The sequence below is a fragment of the Hemibagrus wyckioides genome, linkage group LG01 (genome assembly GCF_019097595.1).
Source record: "Hemibagrus wyckioides isolate EC202008001 linkage group LG01, SWU_Hwy_1.0, whole genome shotgun sequence".
Taxonomy (NCBI): Eukaryota; Metazoa; Chordata; class Actinopteri; order Siluriformes; family Bagridae; genus Hemibagrus; species Hemibagrus wyckioides.
Genome location: NC_080710.1, coordinates 5,572,055 through 5,588,371, shown reverse-complemented (window position 1 = coordinate 5,588,371; position 16,317 = coordinate 5,572,055).

The following is a 16,317-nucleotide window of genomic DNA, read 5'->3' as shown; positions in this document are numbered from 1 at the left end:
AAGACAGTGGTGTTCATGTATACGACCGCCAGACGATATTACGGTACAGAAATCATGCAGTTACTAACTTGCATGATGAACTACTCTGCAAACTTCGCGAACTCGGCTTGCTGCGAAGTCCAGGCCTTCAGTCCTCGGCGTCGCCTGATGCCGGTGGCCGGGAGAGAGGACGTTGCAAGCGTTGTTCGAGGAAGCGGAAGCGCGGTAAATGGGCGGGTGTCTGTGATAGGCTAACAACCAACCCTAGCCGGCCGGCACTCCCTTCCATCATCTTGTCCAACGTCTGCTCACTGGATAATAAACTGGACTACATCCGACTCCAGCAAACTACACGGCGTGAGTTCAGAGACTGCTGCGTCTTTGTTTTCACGGAGACGTGGCTCAGCGACAGAGTTCCGGACGCCGCCATTCAGCTAGCCGGGCTAACCGTGTTTCGTGCCGACAGGAATGCAGCTCTGTGCGGTAAGACTCGCGGTGGCGGTGTGTGTGTTTACATCAACACGGAATGGTGTAAGGACTGTGCTTGTGTCTAACTACTGCTCATCGGTAGTGGAGTTTGTTAGATGTTAGATGCAGACCTTTTTATTTTGGTGTGTACAGATACACACACTCTCTCTTGACTGTGTGGACATGCGCGCGCACACACACGCACACACACACAATTTATACTGTTCATTACTTACTGCACTACCTCTACCTGTCATCCGCTGCTATAGTTATATTTATGTTTATTGTATTTGCACTACCTCAACCGCTGTTGTGTATTTTTGCACAATATTTTTGCACAATACTTTTTTTTTTTTTTTTTTTTTTTACATCATTTCACTTTATCTTATTTTATTTCACTTACATTCCAGTACATGTTCTTTTATTTCTTTTCTGTGCTAAGTGTCCTGTGTTCTTTTGTGTTGTCTTTATTGTATTTATTGTCTTTTTGCACTGTCTTGTTTATGCTCTTTTTGCACCTAGCTGCACACTGTGCACTTTACGTGGCTAAGACAAACTTCTGTCCTAGCTCTGTGGTGGTGTTTTTATGTTGAACTTTGTTGTTGTATGTTTATGTAGCACCAGGTCCTGGAGAAACGTTGTTTCATTTCACTATGTACTGCGTCAGCTATATGTGGTTGAAATGACAATAAAAGCTTCTTGAATCTTGAATCATATTTTCTGGTTCTAGTTAGGACCCTAGCTGCTGCATTCTGGACTAACTGGAGCTTGTGTATGCTCCTACTGGAACATCCAGACAGTACGGCATTACAATAATCCAACCTAGAGGTAACAAAAGCATGAACTAATTTTTCTGCATCATGAAGCGACAACATATTTCTTATCTTAGCAATATTCCTAAGATGGAAGAAGGCTACCCTAGTGATATTATCTACATGAGCTTCAAACGAAAGACCAGAGTCAATAATCACACCAAGATCTTTTACTGCTGGACAAGATGAAACAGAAGGACCATCCACCATTACTCTGTAATCAGAAAGCTCACTTCTAACTGCCTGTGGTCCTAGTACAAGCACCTCCGTCTTGTCCGAATTAAGCAGGAGGAAGTTAGTGGCCATCCAACGTCTAATGTCCTTTACACATTCTTCTATCTTAATAAGCTGGTGTCTCTCATCTGACTTAGCTGAAACATAGCTGTGCATCATCTGCATAACAGTGGAAGCTAATACCATGTTTACGAATAATTACACCAAGGGGTAACATGTATAGGGAGAAAAGCAGTGGGCCTAAAACAGAACTTTGTGGAACACCGAACATAACCTTGGTATGCATAGAGAAGTCACCATCTAGATCTACAAACTGATAAGTCAGTCAAATAAGACCTGAGTCAGGAGAGGGCTGTTCCTTTAACACCAACAACATGTTCTAGTCTATCAAGTAGAACAGTGTGGTCAATGGTGTCAAAAGCTGCACTAAGATCGAGTAACACCAGTAGGGAGACACAACCCTGATCAGAAGCCAGTAACAGGTCATTGACCACTTTAACTAGTGCTGTCTCTGTGCTATGATGAGGTCTAAATCCTGACTGATACATTTCATAAATGTTATTTCTATGCAGGTATGAACATAACTGCTGTGCTACAGCCTTTTCTAGGATCTTGGAGAAAAAGGGCAGGTTTGATATCGGTCTATAGTTAGACAGCTGACAGGGGTCGAGGTCTGTTTTTTTAATCAAGGGTTTGATAACTGCTAGCTTAAAAGATTTAGGCACATAGCCAGTGCTTAGAGAAGAATTAATTACTTTTAGAAGGGGTTCAGTAGCTACTGGTAATATCTGTTTAAGGAAAGATGTGGGTAAAGGATCTAGGATGCAGGTAGAAGATTTTGAAGAAAAAATTAGTGAAATTAGATCAGGCTCTTGAAGTGGAGTGAAGCACTCTAAGCTCTGATCAGAAATAGCTATATTATCTAAAGGATTATCTATCAAATAATTTGGTTTTAAATTAATAGTCTGAATTTTTTGCCTGATATTGTCAATTTTTTCATTGAAAAAATTCATGAAGTCATTGCTGCTAAATATAGATGGTGTGCGCTTTTCTACAGTGGTTTTACTCCTAGTTAGTTTTGCTACAATACTAAATAAAAATTTTGGATTGTTTTTGTTATCTTCGATTAGGGCAGAGAGATACGCTGATCTAGCAGCACTAAGAGAATTTTTGTATCTCAGAAGGCTTTCCTTCCACGCAATCTGGAATACTGCTAATTTAGTTTGACGCCATTTACGCTCTAGTTTCCTAGCTGATTGTTTTAAAGCTCATATGTGGTCGTTGTACCAGGGTGCTAGTTTCTTGTCTTTAATTTTTTTTCCTTTTAAGTGGAGCTACAGTGTCTAGGGTGTTCCGAAATAATGACTCCAAGTAATCAGTCGCCTGGTCAAGTTCTGTGGGGTCAGAAGGTGAACCAATCATGTGTGATAATTCTGGGAGACTATCGGTAAATCTCTCTGCGGTAGCAGACGTAAATATACGCTTCATACGGTAATGCGGCAAGTTGCGCATCTCGTGACTAAGACGCATTCTAAATGAAACTAGATAATGATCCGAGATAGCTTCCGACTGTGGAAGAGTGACTGTTTTCTATATTTAATCCGAATATAAAAATGAGATCCAGAGTGTGACCTCCATTATGAGTTTGTCCTATTACATTTTGATTAACACCTAATGAATCTAAGATGGACACAACTGCTGTTCTCAGAGGGTCTTCTGGCTTATCAAAATGAATGTTGAAGTCTTCTACTATTAATGCTTTGTCTAAAGAAGCAACAAGGTTTGAAGTAAAATCTCCAAATTCACTAAGGAATTCAGAGTATGGCCTTGGGGTTCTGTAAATAACAATTAGTGGAATTGACTCTGTGAACTTATTATTAGTACTTGCATGCGTTAGGTTAGTATAAAGAACTTCAAATGTGTTGAACTGATGTCTGGGGTTTTTGTGTGGCGCTTAGCTTATTATCATGAATAACTGCGACACCTCCTCCCCTGCCTGTTAGACGCGGTTGATGTATATAGCTATAGCCAGGCGGACAAGCTTCATTTAATGCTACGTACTCGTTTTGTTTAATCCATGTTTCTGTTAAACAAAGAACACTGAACTCCTGATCAGTAATCAGTTCATTAATTATAAGTGCTTTAGTTGACAGAGATCTTATATTTAACAGTCCTAGCTTCAGATCAAGGGTGCTGGCTGTGCATTCACTATCATCTAGTTTTATGTTAATCAGGTTACTAAAACAAATTTTCTGATTGTTAAAACATTTTCGTTTGGTTCGGGGAACAGACACAATCTCAATGTTATGAACCCTGAGTGATGACTCTTTGCAGCCAGCAAGACGGTTGGATTAACCTGCTTGTCTGCTCCCTGGCCCTGGATTGTCACCGATTAACTAGATCTGCTCTAAGACTATGTGCTATGCTGCAAGAAATGAGAGCAGCACCCTCCCGAGTGAGATGGACACCGTCCCGTCCTAACAGGCCAGCCTTGCCCTCAAAAGAGCTCCAGTTGTCTATGAAGCCCACATTGTTTTCGGAGCACCACCTGGACATCCAGCAGTTCAGCCATAACCTGCTGTAAGCTACATCGCCACGCCGCATTGGGATGGGGCCAGAGCATACTACGGCATCGGACATCGCCTTCGCTAATTTACACACCTCTACAACATTACTCTTAGTAACCTCAGACTGACGAAGGCGTATATCATTAGCTCCTACATGGAAAACTATCTCGGAGAACCTGTGCTTGCCTAGGACCCTAAGATTACCTGCAATGTCCGGCGCCATGGCTCCCGGAATACACCTAACCTGTGCTGCTGGAGCCCCTAAAGGCCTAGCTAATTTCTCACAGTTGTTCTTATTAGCTTATTTTATCTGCTAGAAAACCCCTCTTGGGTAGGTTTACGGGTTGAATATTGGTTTGGGTTAAAATTAAAAAAGAAAAGGCTTTTTATGACATACTTTGTGTATGTCTGTGTCTTATATATGTGTATATGTATATTATTGTCACTCCCAAAGAAAGCATGTGAATTACTTGGAGAGATACAAAAACCTTATTGCATCTACTTTGAACAGGAAGTCAACTTCAGATGAAGGTCCACCTAAGAAGCTTAAACTGTGGGAAACCAAGAGAGTGTCACGGAAAAGTGTGGATGAAGCCATCATGGACTTTGTCATTCAAGGTCTGCTCCCCCTCAGTATTGTCCAACAGCAGGGTTTTACAACTCTTGTGCATCACCTGCAACCAGATGTGGTTGTAATGTCCTGAGGCACCATAAAAAACAAAGTTGACCAAGCAACGCTGGAAATGAAGAACAATCTGAAGGCTCCTATGAGTGAGATCAAGTTCATTGCTACCACTACCGATTGTTCTGTTTCAAAAATTATTTTTCAAAACGTGTGAGCATAAAAATATTGGAAGCACTTAATGATAAAGGGTACAAATCATACACTTAAGCAATGGTTAACTAATTCATTATTCATGATGATATAATGCCTGAATTAATGTAGGATGCATCATGAAGTTAATGACATTTAATTTAATGATCAAGTCATTATGACTTCCCCTGATTAGTTCACACTTAGCAGATCATCAATTGAGGAATGTAAACTAAGTTACTTCATACATCAATTGATATGCAACAAGTTAGTTGGATTCCAGTTACATACGTTTATTTATGTAACTATATTTGTCATCTTATTCTATGTAAATGTTTGCATTCTTTTATTATGATTGTTTGACCAGTTTGAAGATGGATTCATATTTCTATGAGAAGAGGCATTGAGGCTGAGCAAATAAATGTCTGAAATAAACATTTATGCAACTGTAATGTGTAAACTGTAATATAGCTGTCCAGCTATAATAGCATATAATATACAAAGTAACTAAAATTATTTAGCTGATGATCACATTAAATGTAACCTGATCACATAAAAATATAGTGATGTGAACATTTGTTAATGACGAGCACCAGGAATTTATTAAACATCCTTATTACTTGAGTGTATAATTTGAACCCTTATTGTAAAAGTATTGTCAAATATTGGAGTCTAATTCCATGATCTGTTTTCATCAAGGTATTACAAAGGGAAATTTTAAGAAAAAAAATCCTTCTATGGTTTTGTATTCACTAGGCCTTGACTTTATCAAAAGCCATCTGAAGGAGCAACCCATGGTGCATTCAAGAGACCATTCCCATTCTTCAGAGGAGAAGGACTTCTGTTCCCAAACAGAACATCAAACAGGGAAACGTTTAAGAAATCTTCAAGCAGCTAGAATCCTACCTAGTCTGTCCAGATGATTCCATGGATGTCCTGAAATTTTTCCCAGCAATCTGCACCTTGTCACTTAAGCTCAACACACCCCTACCTGCCTCAGCTGCCTGAGAGAGGCTTTTTAACACTGCAGGACTGATTTTCACACCTAAAAGGGCACGCCTTGATTCAAAGAACTTTGAGTTCTTGAATAAAATTACATTACACATAGCAAAAAAACAAATTAACACAATTCAGTCTCACAAGTCTCCTTTTACTGCAGCAAAACAAACAAACAAAAAAAAAAACACAGTCTACCGCAGTGATCTGGAATGAAGGCTGATTATTTTGTGCAAAAGAAAACCCAAAAGCATAAATGGTTCTTGAAAAAGCTTACCAAATATTTTGAAGGATTTTCTTGAAAAGTCTGTTTTGAAAATGCATTTGTAAGGATGTCCGCGACCAAATCAATTTCTTCTCCTCTGTCAGCCATTGTGAGTTAAAATATATATATTTTATTTAGTTTGTGCGGTTCGCTGCCTCTGACTACTCCAATTATCCAATCAAAGGACAAGAAATTGCTGACGTAATCGTATGCCTGCTAGATGGCCCCAGTGACGCCAACTTGAAATCTGATTGGTTAATGGAACAGTTTCATTGCCACTTATTTTAAGCTACGGGCGCCTGCACTATTAATTCTGAAGGCCTTAAGGCAGATTTCTTTCACTCTGGCAACACATGACGTCAGCCACTGGCTGAAATATGATTGGATAAATACTCTTATCATAAATATACACTACTGGAAGCAGCGCAACCAAGAGAAAAGCTATGAAATTTAGAGAATAGACTATTGGGAATAATTTAATACACATTCATGGAAAAAATATATTTAATATATTAACATGCAAGTCAGTGATTCAGATCACTGCTGTTTAGGCCAGCAGAGAAGGCCTTGCTGGCCCTGATGGTCTGCCACTGGTGTCCAGTGATTTTGTTCCCTGTACCAGCACTGTGCAGGTTGTTAATAAAAGAAGAAGAATTTCCTGCTTTTTGTGTCGGACTTTTTTAGTTTTGCTCAGTTATCAAAAATGATCAAAAAATAATTTTTACTATTTACTTTTTTACTGAAGTATATTTCAGACCCTGTACTTTCTTTCTTTTACTTGAGTAAACAAGTTGAATCAATACTTCTATTTTTACAGTCACACAAGTGTCTGTACTTCTACTTAAGTATAGAATGTTAGTACTTTTGCCACCTCTGCCATTAGGGAGGCCTCTGATTGGCCCCAAATTTATTCTGCAGCAGGACAATGACCCCATGCATACAGCCAATGTCATTAAGAAAGTGATAATTTGACCCCCACAGAGCCCTGATCTCAACATCATTGAATCTGTCTGGGATTACATGAAGAGACAAAAGGATTTGAGATCTCCTCAAGATGTTTTTTAAGATCTTGAGGAGATCTCAAATCTCCAAGATGTTTTTTTAGATCTCCAAGATGTTTTTTTTTTCACTTCTGTCTCTGGCAAAGAATTTCCTTAGAAATGAATAAAGTTCTTATGCTTATTTTATCTTATCTTCCTGACGAGTTCCTTTAAAAACTGTGTGCATGTGAACCTAGAAGAATTGATGAAGTTTTGCAGGCAAAGGGTGATCACACCAAATATTGATTTGTCTTGGATTTGTCTTCTGTTCATTTACTTTCCGTTTTGTTAACTGATAATAAACTATTATCACTATTATTGAAAGCATTCTCGCTTTACAGCATTTTTTCATACCTGCCAAAAACTTTTTCACAGTATAGTACTGAAGTAGAACTATGAATATATATGAGTTCAGCTTCTTTTTAAACACTATGCTGTGGTACAAAGGGTATTTCTAAATGTCTAATGGTAGACAAATTTCTAAAAGTGCACATTATATGCCACTATACTAAACTGAAATGTGTTTAAGTGAAAAACATGGAATCACTTAAAATAAATGTCCTGACTGACAGGTCCATGTTGAAAGATCAGGGAGAGAATATTCAGTATTCAAGAGCTTTTCCTCCAAATTTGATATTTACTTTTAACAGAAATATACTTTAATTATACTTGTACTTTTTTTTATAGAATTATACTTTCTATTGAAAAAAATACCTGGAAAGGCATCAATGTCAAGAAGCATTCAGTTGAAGGTAACTTCATTTTGGGACCACTGGACATGTTTGGAAGGGAAACAATATTTGAATTTTTCGATAGAAATATAAGTTATAGATTGTAAAATATAAGTAGCCAACTTAATTCTGATGGTGCTACCAGAGGAAACACAGAACTTCTACCAGACTGCAACATTTGCATAATCATTTGCTCTATATTTACAGCATTTTGCCTGAAGCCCTTATGCATAGTGACTTAATTTTTTCTCCATTAAACTGCATCTGTGCAGTTGAGGGTTAAGGGTCTTGCGCAGTGACCCAACAGTGGCAGCTTGGCAGAGGTAGGGTTTGATCTTAAGGTCTTCTCCCCAGTAATCCAACATCTTCATCACTGAGCTACTACTACCACAGAAAGTCTTATGTATAACAGACATACACATACACCTAATCTGAGAGCTATTACTAGTTTTCTATTTACCATTGACTAAAAATATCATAAACCATAAAAAAAAAATTACGTCCCATAGTGTATTAACAGTCGAGTTTATTAAAGCCATGGTGCTACACTGAGTATGTCAATAGCAGAATTAGATATTAGTACAAAAGTAGATTTAGCTAGGGTTTGGTTATACTTTTAGTGTTTCTGTTTACTTACCACATACAATAATGCAACTTCTCCACCTGAACCTCTTGGGCCGTGTCCTCTACAAAAAGGAACAGGTTCTCCTCCTTCTCACCAAAATATGCTAGTAAAAGAAGTATCATCTGTATGATCTCCTCTAAGCCACCATCCAACTGGCCTCTCTCAGTCTGAAACTTGATAAGAGCATCAAGGCTTGTTTTTGGGTGCATCAACACTTTTGAGTAAGTTTAAGAGGTGTCTTCCTTTTTTGTCCACATTTTCAAGGAAGTGCTCCATTAAACTCACACTAGTAAGTTCTTGGAATGTGTAGCCATACCAACTTCCTTGAACAAAAATCACCACTCTTGGGTGAGTGTCTGGATGCTTGACCTATTGTTGATGGCTTGACGCTGTGTGTAATAGGTGGACTGTACTCAGTTTTTCACATTGTCTGTTTTGTAATTCATCTATTTAAACATCAGTCCTGTTTTTTTCCTGCTGACTCTCCACAGTCTCTTTTTCCTGCTGTATCTCCACAGAAAGTGGCAAATATTTGGCTGCCAGTTCACACAACCATATGTGTCTTGAACTCTTGCTTTTATTTTAGCTGGAATGGGCTCTGTATCATCACCTGATGTTGCCTTGCGTTTTATTACCTTTAGCATGCTGGGACGTTTAACATTTTAAACTCATGCTTGGAGTTGAATGACGAGTGAATGTCTAACCAAGTCCAACATCACCCTCGAGGACATCTTGTAGAGATACTGGATACTTGGCCACAATTCTTGCTGATCTTAGTAATGTGGCACTTGATTGGATTATTGCACATCTTCAGAATTTCAGAAACCAAAATCCTTATCATCTCTTGTCGTGGTCCAGGACTAGGTCTTCTCCAAAATGATGCTTTTTTTCCAAAATGGTGCTTTTTGTTTATTTAGCCTGAATCTCAAGGTGCATGGACACCATAGACAGTGGTGTTTATGTATATAACTGTGAGACGATACTACAGTACAGAAATCATGCAATTACTAACCTGCACGATGAAAAATTCGCAACCTCGGCTGGCTGCGAAGACCAGGCCTTCAGCGTCTAATGTTGGTGGTCAGGAGAGAGGACATCGCAAGCAGGGCTCGAGAAAGGGGAAGCGCGAAAAACTGGCGGGTGTCCACGCTAGGCTAAAAACAAACCCTATCCTGTCCATTATTCTGTCCAGTGTCTACTCACTGGACAATAAACTGGACTACATCCGACTCCACCATTTAGCTAGCCAGACTTTCTGTGCTGACAGAAATGCAGCTCTGTGTGGTAAGACTGCGGTGGCGGCTTGTGTTTACATCAATATGGAATGGTGCAAGAACTTACAAGAACTCGCTTGTTTCTAGTTACTGTTCATCGCTAGTGGAGTTTGTGACCCTATGCAGACCATTTTATTTACAACGTAAATTCACCACCGCTTTTATTTTTGGAGTGTACATTCCCCCGAGCACTAATACTAAGGAAGCTCTATGTGAACTCTATGGGGCTATTAGTGATCTGCAGAATGATCACCATGACTGACTGTTTATTATCGCCAGAGGTTTCAATCATGAAAATCTCAAAACAGTGCTCCCTAAATTTCACCAGCACCTTGGCTACTCAGACCACATCTCTGTTATGCTAATTCCAGCATACAGACCACTTGTAAGACGCTCTAAACCACTTCTGAAACAGGTTAAATCCTGCCCAGCAGGAGCCACCTCTGCTACTCAGGACTGTTTTTAGTGCACTGACTGGAATATGTTCAGGGAGGCTGCAACCAACAGCGACTCTATCAACTTGGAGGAGTTCACAGCATTGGTGCATCGATCATGTGAGCGTCTCCAAGACCATCACCACATGCTCCAACCAGAAGCCATGGATGACTGCAAAAGTGCATGCTCTCCTGAAGTTGAGAGACTCCACCTTCAGAGCAAGGGACAAGACAGCCTAGCCATCAGAGAGGTGAAGCAGGCACATGTACAGAGAATCCATGGCCACTTTCAGGACAGCAGAGACTCCTGGCGTATGTGGAAGGGCATACAGGCGATCACAAACTACAAGACCACATCACCTGCCTGTGACAGTGATGCCTCCCTCCCAGATGCGCTAAACGACTTTTACGCTCTATTTGTGGCACAGTCTTTCCAAGGCTGAAAAGAAGAGAACTCTATGCAGAGTTAACCCATGGAAGTCTGCTGGACCACACAACATTTCTGGCAGTGTTCTCAGTGAATGTGCAGAACAGCTAGTGGATGTCTTCACTGACATTTTCAACAATTCCCTGAGCAGTGTCGTTGCTTCTAAGTGCCTCAAGACAACGACCATCTTCCCCATGCCGAAGAAGTCTACAGTTTCCTGCCTCAGTGACTATTGTCCCATTGCACTCACACCAATCATGATAAAATGCTTTGAAAGGCTCGTCATGAGGCACATGAAGACCCAGCTACCTCCCTCACTGGACCCCTTGCAGTTCGCATATCGTCCTAACCGCTCCATGGACGATGCCATCACCACAACCCTCCATCTAAAAAATCCTCTAGATTTTTTTTTTTTCTTAAAGAATTGCACCTTGTAGTATAGTTTAGCTCAGTGTTTGTCTGGGTTACCTGTACTTTGTTTTTGTTCTGTGTAGCACCTCTGTTCTAAGAGGAATGTTGTTTCATTTCATTGTGTACTACATCAGCTATATATGGTTGAAGTCACAATAAAGCTTCTTTGACTTGACTTTGATCTCCTTCTTCGGCGCTATGTGTCCTGTCTTGTGTTGTTTTTTGTACTTCCTATTTTTGCACTGTCTTGTCTTTGCACTGTTTGCACCTGGTTGCACTTTATGTAGCTAGGACAAACTTCTGTCCTAGGTTTGTGTTGTTATCTGTTGTATTGTATGTTTTTTGTTATGTAGCACCAGGGTCCTGGAGAAACGTTGTTTCATTTCAAAGATGTCATGCCTAAGACATGGGGGCAAACTAGGCAGACAAACATCAAAATGTTTCAGTGAATGAAACGCTGATCTAAACTTCACTCCTTTAACATCTGGAACACCTTCAGCCTCTAACTGATTAACTGCAGAACCGTAAGACTCTGACGTATGCTCTGGCCCACATGAAGTTAAAGTGTAGTAGTAAAATGTTCCCTTAACAATATTTTATCTGCCATTGTTATCCCATACTCCTCCAAGACTTGCAAGTCAGGTAGCAGGCCTGAGAAAACCTTTTCATGGCCAATTTATTTTTAATGATTTAAATCCTTCTCTCTGCACAGCAAAACCAGCTGCATGTGATCAACATTTCATTGAACATGTGGAGGAAAATTTAGTTAGAAGTACACAGCCAAAATGTTGTGCTTCTTTTTTGCAGAACATAAAGGGTTCACTACCTCAAATGCATCCTTGTATAACACCAGCTTAAGACAAGTTGGGTCTTCATGAAACAAGGTATTTGATGTCAACACCTTACCATCAGACAGACAGACAGAGAGACAGACAGAGAGACAGACAGACAGATAGATAGATAGATAGATAGATAGATAGATAGATAGATAGATAGATAGATAGATAGATAGATAGATAGATAGATACTTTTTTCATCCCAAAGTGAAATTGAAAAATCATGTGTGTCACAGAGAACATCAGGTAGGGAAACATCATTAGGATCTATTAACATGAGCCCCTGCCAAAAATCTAACCATAGCATATTTTTCAAAGTGCAAATCTTTCTGCTCTGTTCTCATCTCTCCCTAAAAATACAGTATTGGGCTCAACATATTTGAACATTTCTTTAAACCGCTTGGCTCTACAATACTGTATGCTGTTCTCATAGGCCCTGTGTGACAAGCTGACAACAAATCAGATTTCTTCACAGTAACACAGATTTTTACAATGTCTTCATCCAATACTGACAAATCTTTCAGATGCAAGGGTAATTGATTTAGAGTATAGGTCTGTCCCAAATCATGCATATTCTGCATCTCTTCAATGATGTACTGAATTGTAGATGCTGGAATAAGATGTTGTTATAACATACACAGATTTCTGTTTAAATATTTTATTAGGAATCCAGTTGGAAATCAATTGCCATTACATTTTTAGATATAGACAAATAAAACATTTGCAAGCAATTGGAACTTACATTCAAACAGATATGCATGAAAAAACAACAGAAATAACAGGAGTAACCAAACAAAGACCTTATCAAACCCAAAAACCCCACCCACAAGTGCTGTCCGGTCACAAAAGCAGATACTGTGGGCACCAGACGCATTTAAACACAGGTTTGCAGAAAGAAAATAAATGGGGACCAAATTTTTTCAAACATCAAAATCTTGTCCTTTAAGGTGTACCTTATTCTTTCTAAATGTAGTGTGCCCATCAGTTCTGTCAGCCATGTTTTCAACGTTGGAGCTTCCTTTTTTTTCCCAGAACAAAAGAATCAGTTTCATGGCAGAGATTAGTCCATATGAGATGAAGTGTTGCTGGGCCTGTGTCAATCTCAAAAATTCCTCTGAATCTCCAAATATAATTAAAATAGGGTCAGGTTCAATCCATTTGTCCAATGTGTCTGAAAAAACCTGGAAAATTTTGTCCCAGAAATTTTGTAATTTTGGGCACATAGCATAGGAGTGGGACAGTTTGGAATCTGACACTTGACATTTGTCACATACTTGCGATACTTCTGGAAATATTTTATGCAATTTACATTTAGAGTAATGAAGACTGAAGTATTTTGAACTGAATAAGACAGTGTTTTGCATTAATGGAGCATTTATGGACAAGTTCATGACTTTGTTCCCAGATTTCAATAGGGAATTCCATCGCAAGTTCTTCTTCCCATATAGATTTAATTTTGTCCATAGATGGAGTTTTCATCTGTTCTAATGCTTTGTACAGGAAAGAAATGGTACTACTCTCCCTATGGCTCTTACCCAGAAATGCACCCAGATACATGGGTTTAACTGTCACATAACTAGGAATGTTGGACTTCAGATAATCTCTAATTTGAAGGTACCTGAAGAAATGATAAGAAGGAATATTATATATCTCACACAGCTGTTAAAAAGAAGCAAATTTTTCATTTATATATACATCTTCTATGTTTCGTAGCCCCAAATTCTTCCAGATCTTGAATGTATTGTCTAATGCTGATGGGCAAAAGGAGGGGTTAGCTGAGATGGAAAGCAAACATGACATTTGGGTGAATTTAAAATGTTTCTTTAACTGTTTCCTATATGAATAGAATTATGAATAATAGGATTGTGATTATAAATAAAACTAGCTATACTTGTTGTTGATAAAAGTATTGCGTTTATGGAATATGGGAGACAATCCTCCTTTTCCAGCACCAACCAACTCTTCCCCCATCTGAGATAAATCTATCCATGACGTCAAAGTTCTCAAGTTCACAGCCCAATAGTAATGAAGAAAATTAGGTAAGGCAAGCCCTCCATGTATTTTAGCTTTACACAAGTGCTGTTAGGAAGCGTTCTCCAGAAACTCCTTTTTTGTTACTTGGAATCCTAAATATAGGAACTGTTCTGACGCAATTTTAAAGGGCAAATGAAGTCAAGAAGAATCTTTGGACCTGACTGACATCAAAACACTCTTATCCCAGTTAATTTTATAACCTGCAAATGTACCATATAAATTAATCAATTTAAGAATATTTGGAATGCTGCCATTGGGCTCAGAAATGAATAAAATTACATCATCTGCATATAATGCTAATTTGTTATCAGTACCCTTGGTTTGGTAGCCTTTGATACCCGTAAGGGCCCGAATGGCCTAAGCCAGAGGCTCAATCGCTAGTGCAAACAAAAGTGGTGAGAGCGAGCAACCCTGTCTCGTACCTCTATGTAATTCAAAACTAGGGGATATTGTTTGATTAGTGAGAATTCTTGCACATGGACCAGAATACAATAATTTAATCCATGAAATGAAATTACATCCAAGATTAAACTTCTTCAATACAGCAAATAGGTAATGCCACTCTACTAAGTCGAATGCCTTCTCTGCATCCAATGACAGTATGGCTAAATCATTCAGGTCTGTGGTGGAATACATGATATGAAAAGGAAGTCTAAAATTAGACAAAGAGTAGCGGTTTGGAATAAAGCCAGTTTGATCTGGATGCACCAATCATCATGTTAAGTCTACGTGCCAAAGTTTTTGCCAGAATTTTTTGGTCCGTATTTAGGAGTGAGATAGGCCTATAAGAACCCAGTTCCTCTGGGTTGCTTCCCTTTTTCAGGACTACAATAATAATAGCCTCGTCTAGGGAAGGTGGCAAGGATTGATTCATAAATGTCTGCTGTGACTTTTGCACTGCAGTCAAAGCAACTCCAAAACTGCAGCTCGTGGGATTGTGGGATGTTCCCAATCTGTATTAGTCAGAACTTACTAAAAGGTTTCCAAGGAAGGAAAACCAGGTCTTGGGGGAGCAAATGCTGGCCTGTGTAGTCTGATCCTATAGTTCAAATTGCTGAAAAGATTAATGCTGGTTCTGAGAGAATGGTGGCAGAACATTCAATGCATAGCAGGTTTATTGGATTGGATTGAGATTTGGTGATCCATTGTCACATTCAAGAAACCAGTTTGAAATTGTTTTAGAGTTGCAACATCAATGCTCAATTGGTACTAAGGGCCCAAAGTGTGCTAAGAAAATATCCCCCCACACCAGTACACCACCACCAGCCAGAACTGTTGACTGCTCTTAGCTGACAGGAGTGGTACCCGTTGTGGTCTCCTGCTGCTGTAGCCCATCTGGTTCAAGGTTTGACATATTGTGCTGAGAAGCTCGTTGGAATACCTAGGTTGTAACAAGATGTTATTTGAGTTACTGTTGTCTTTCTATCAGCTCAAACCAGTCTGGCCATTCTTCTCTGACCTCTGGCATCAACAAGGCATTTTAAACCCTAGAGATGTTTGTTCATGAAAGTCTCAGTAGATCAGCAGTTTAGCCATGTTGGCTCAGATTAGCCATTCTGGCACCAAGAACCCAAACTATGGTCAAAGTCACTTAAATCATTTTTCTTTCCCGTTCTGATGTTCAGTTTAAGTTTCAGCAGATCGTCTTGACCATGTCTACATGCCTAAATGCATTGAGTTGCTGGGTTAGGGTTGTGATTAACTGCTTAGATATTTGAATTTTTGGGTTAATGAACAGGTGTAACTGGCGATGTGTGTGTATGTATCTATGTGTGTGTGTGTGTGTGTGTGTGTGTGTTTCCCTGTAAAAGCACATTATTATGTTTAATACTCATATAGCACAACCAAACTACCACTGTTTGGTCCCTGTTTGGTTCATCCCTCAACTGATGTGTAATGAGATATTAAATAGAAATGTAAACATCATTTAACAAACATATTCTGTACTACATTTTTAAGATTTGTTTTTGTAAAAATCAAGTAATGTATTTGCTTAACAGTGAAAAGTTTTTCATTGTAAATTTAAATACACAACTCTAATTTGGAAGGAATAATAATGTAAATTTTAATGTTAATTACTTGCTTATGACATTGTTGTATTATCGTTAATTTTACCAACATTTTATAATTTACAGTAAAATCCTGTTTTGTGCACACTATAGAAATATTAAAGATATGTTCTGTTGTTTTCTTATACCTTTTGGACTTATACAGTACATTACTATTGCTATGTGACAGCTTTTCACCATAATTTTTGCAGACATTTTTTACAGTGTGGACTGACTAAATTTAAATGCAGTAATTTTAGTTCCCCTTCAGTGCCAAAATCTTTGTGAGATTTCACAGTAGATCTTCATCTCAGAGACACTA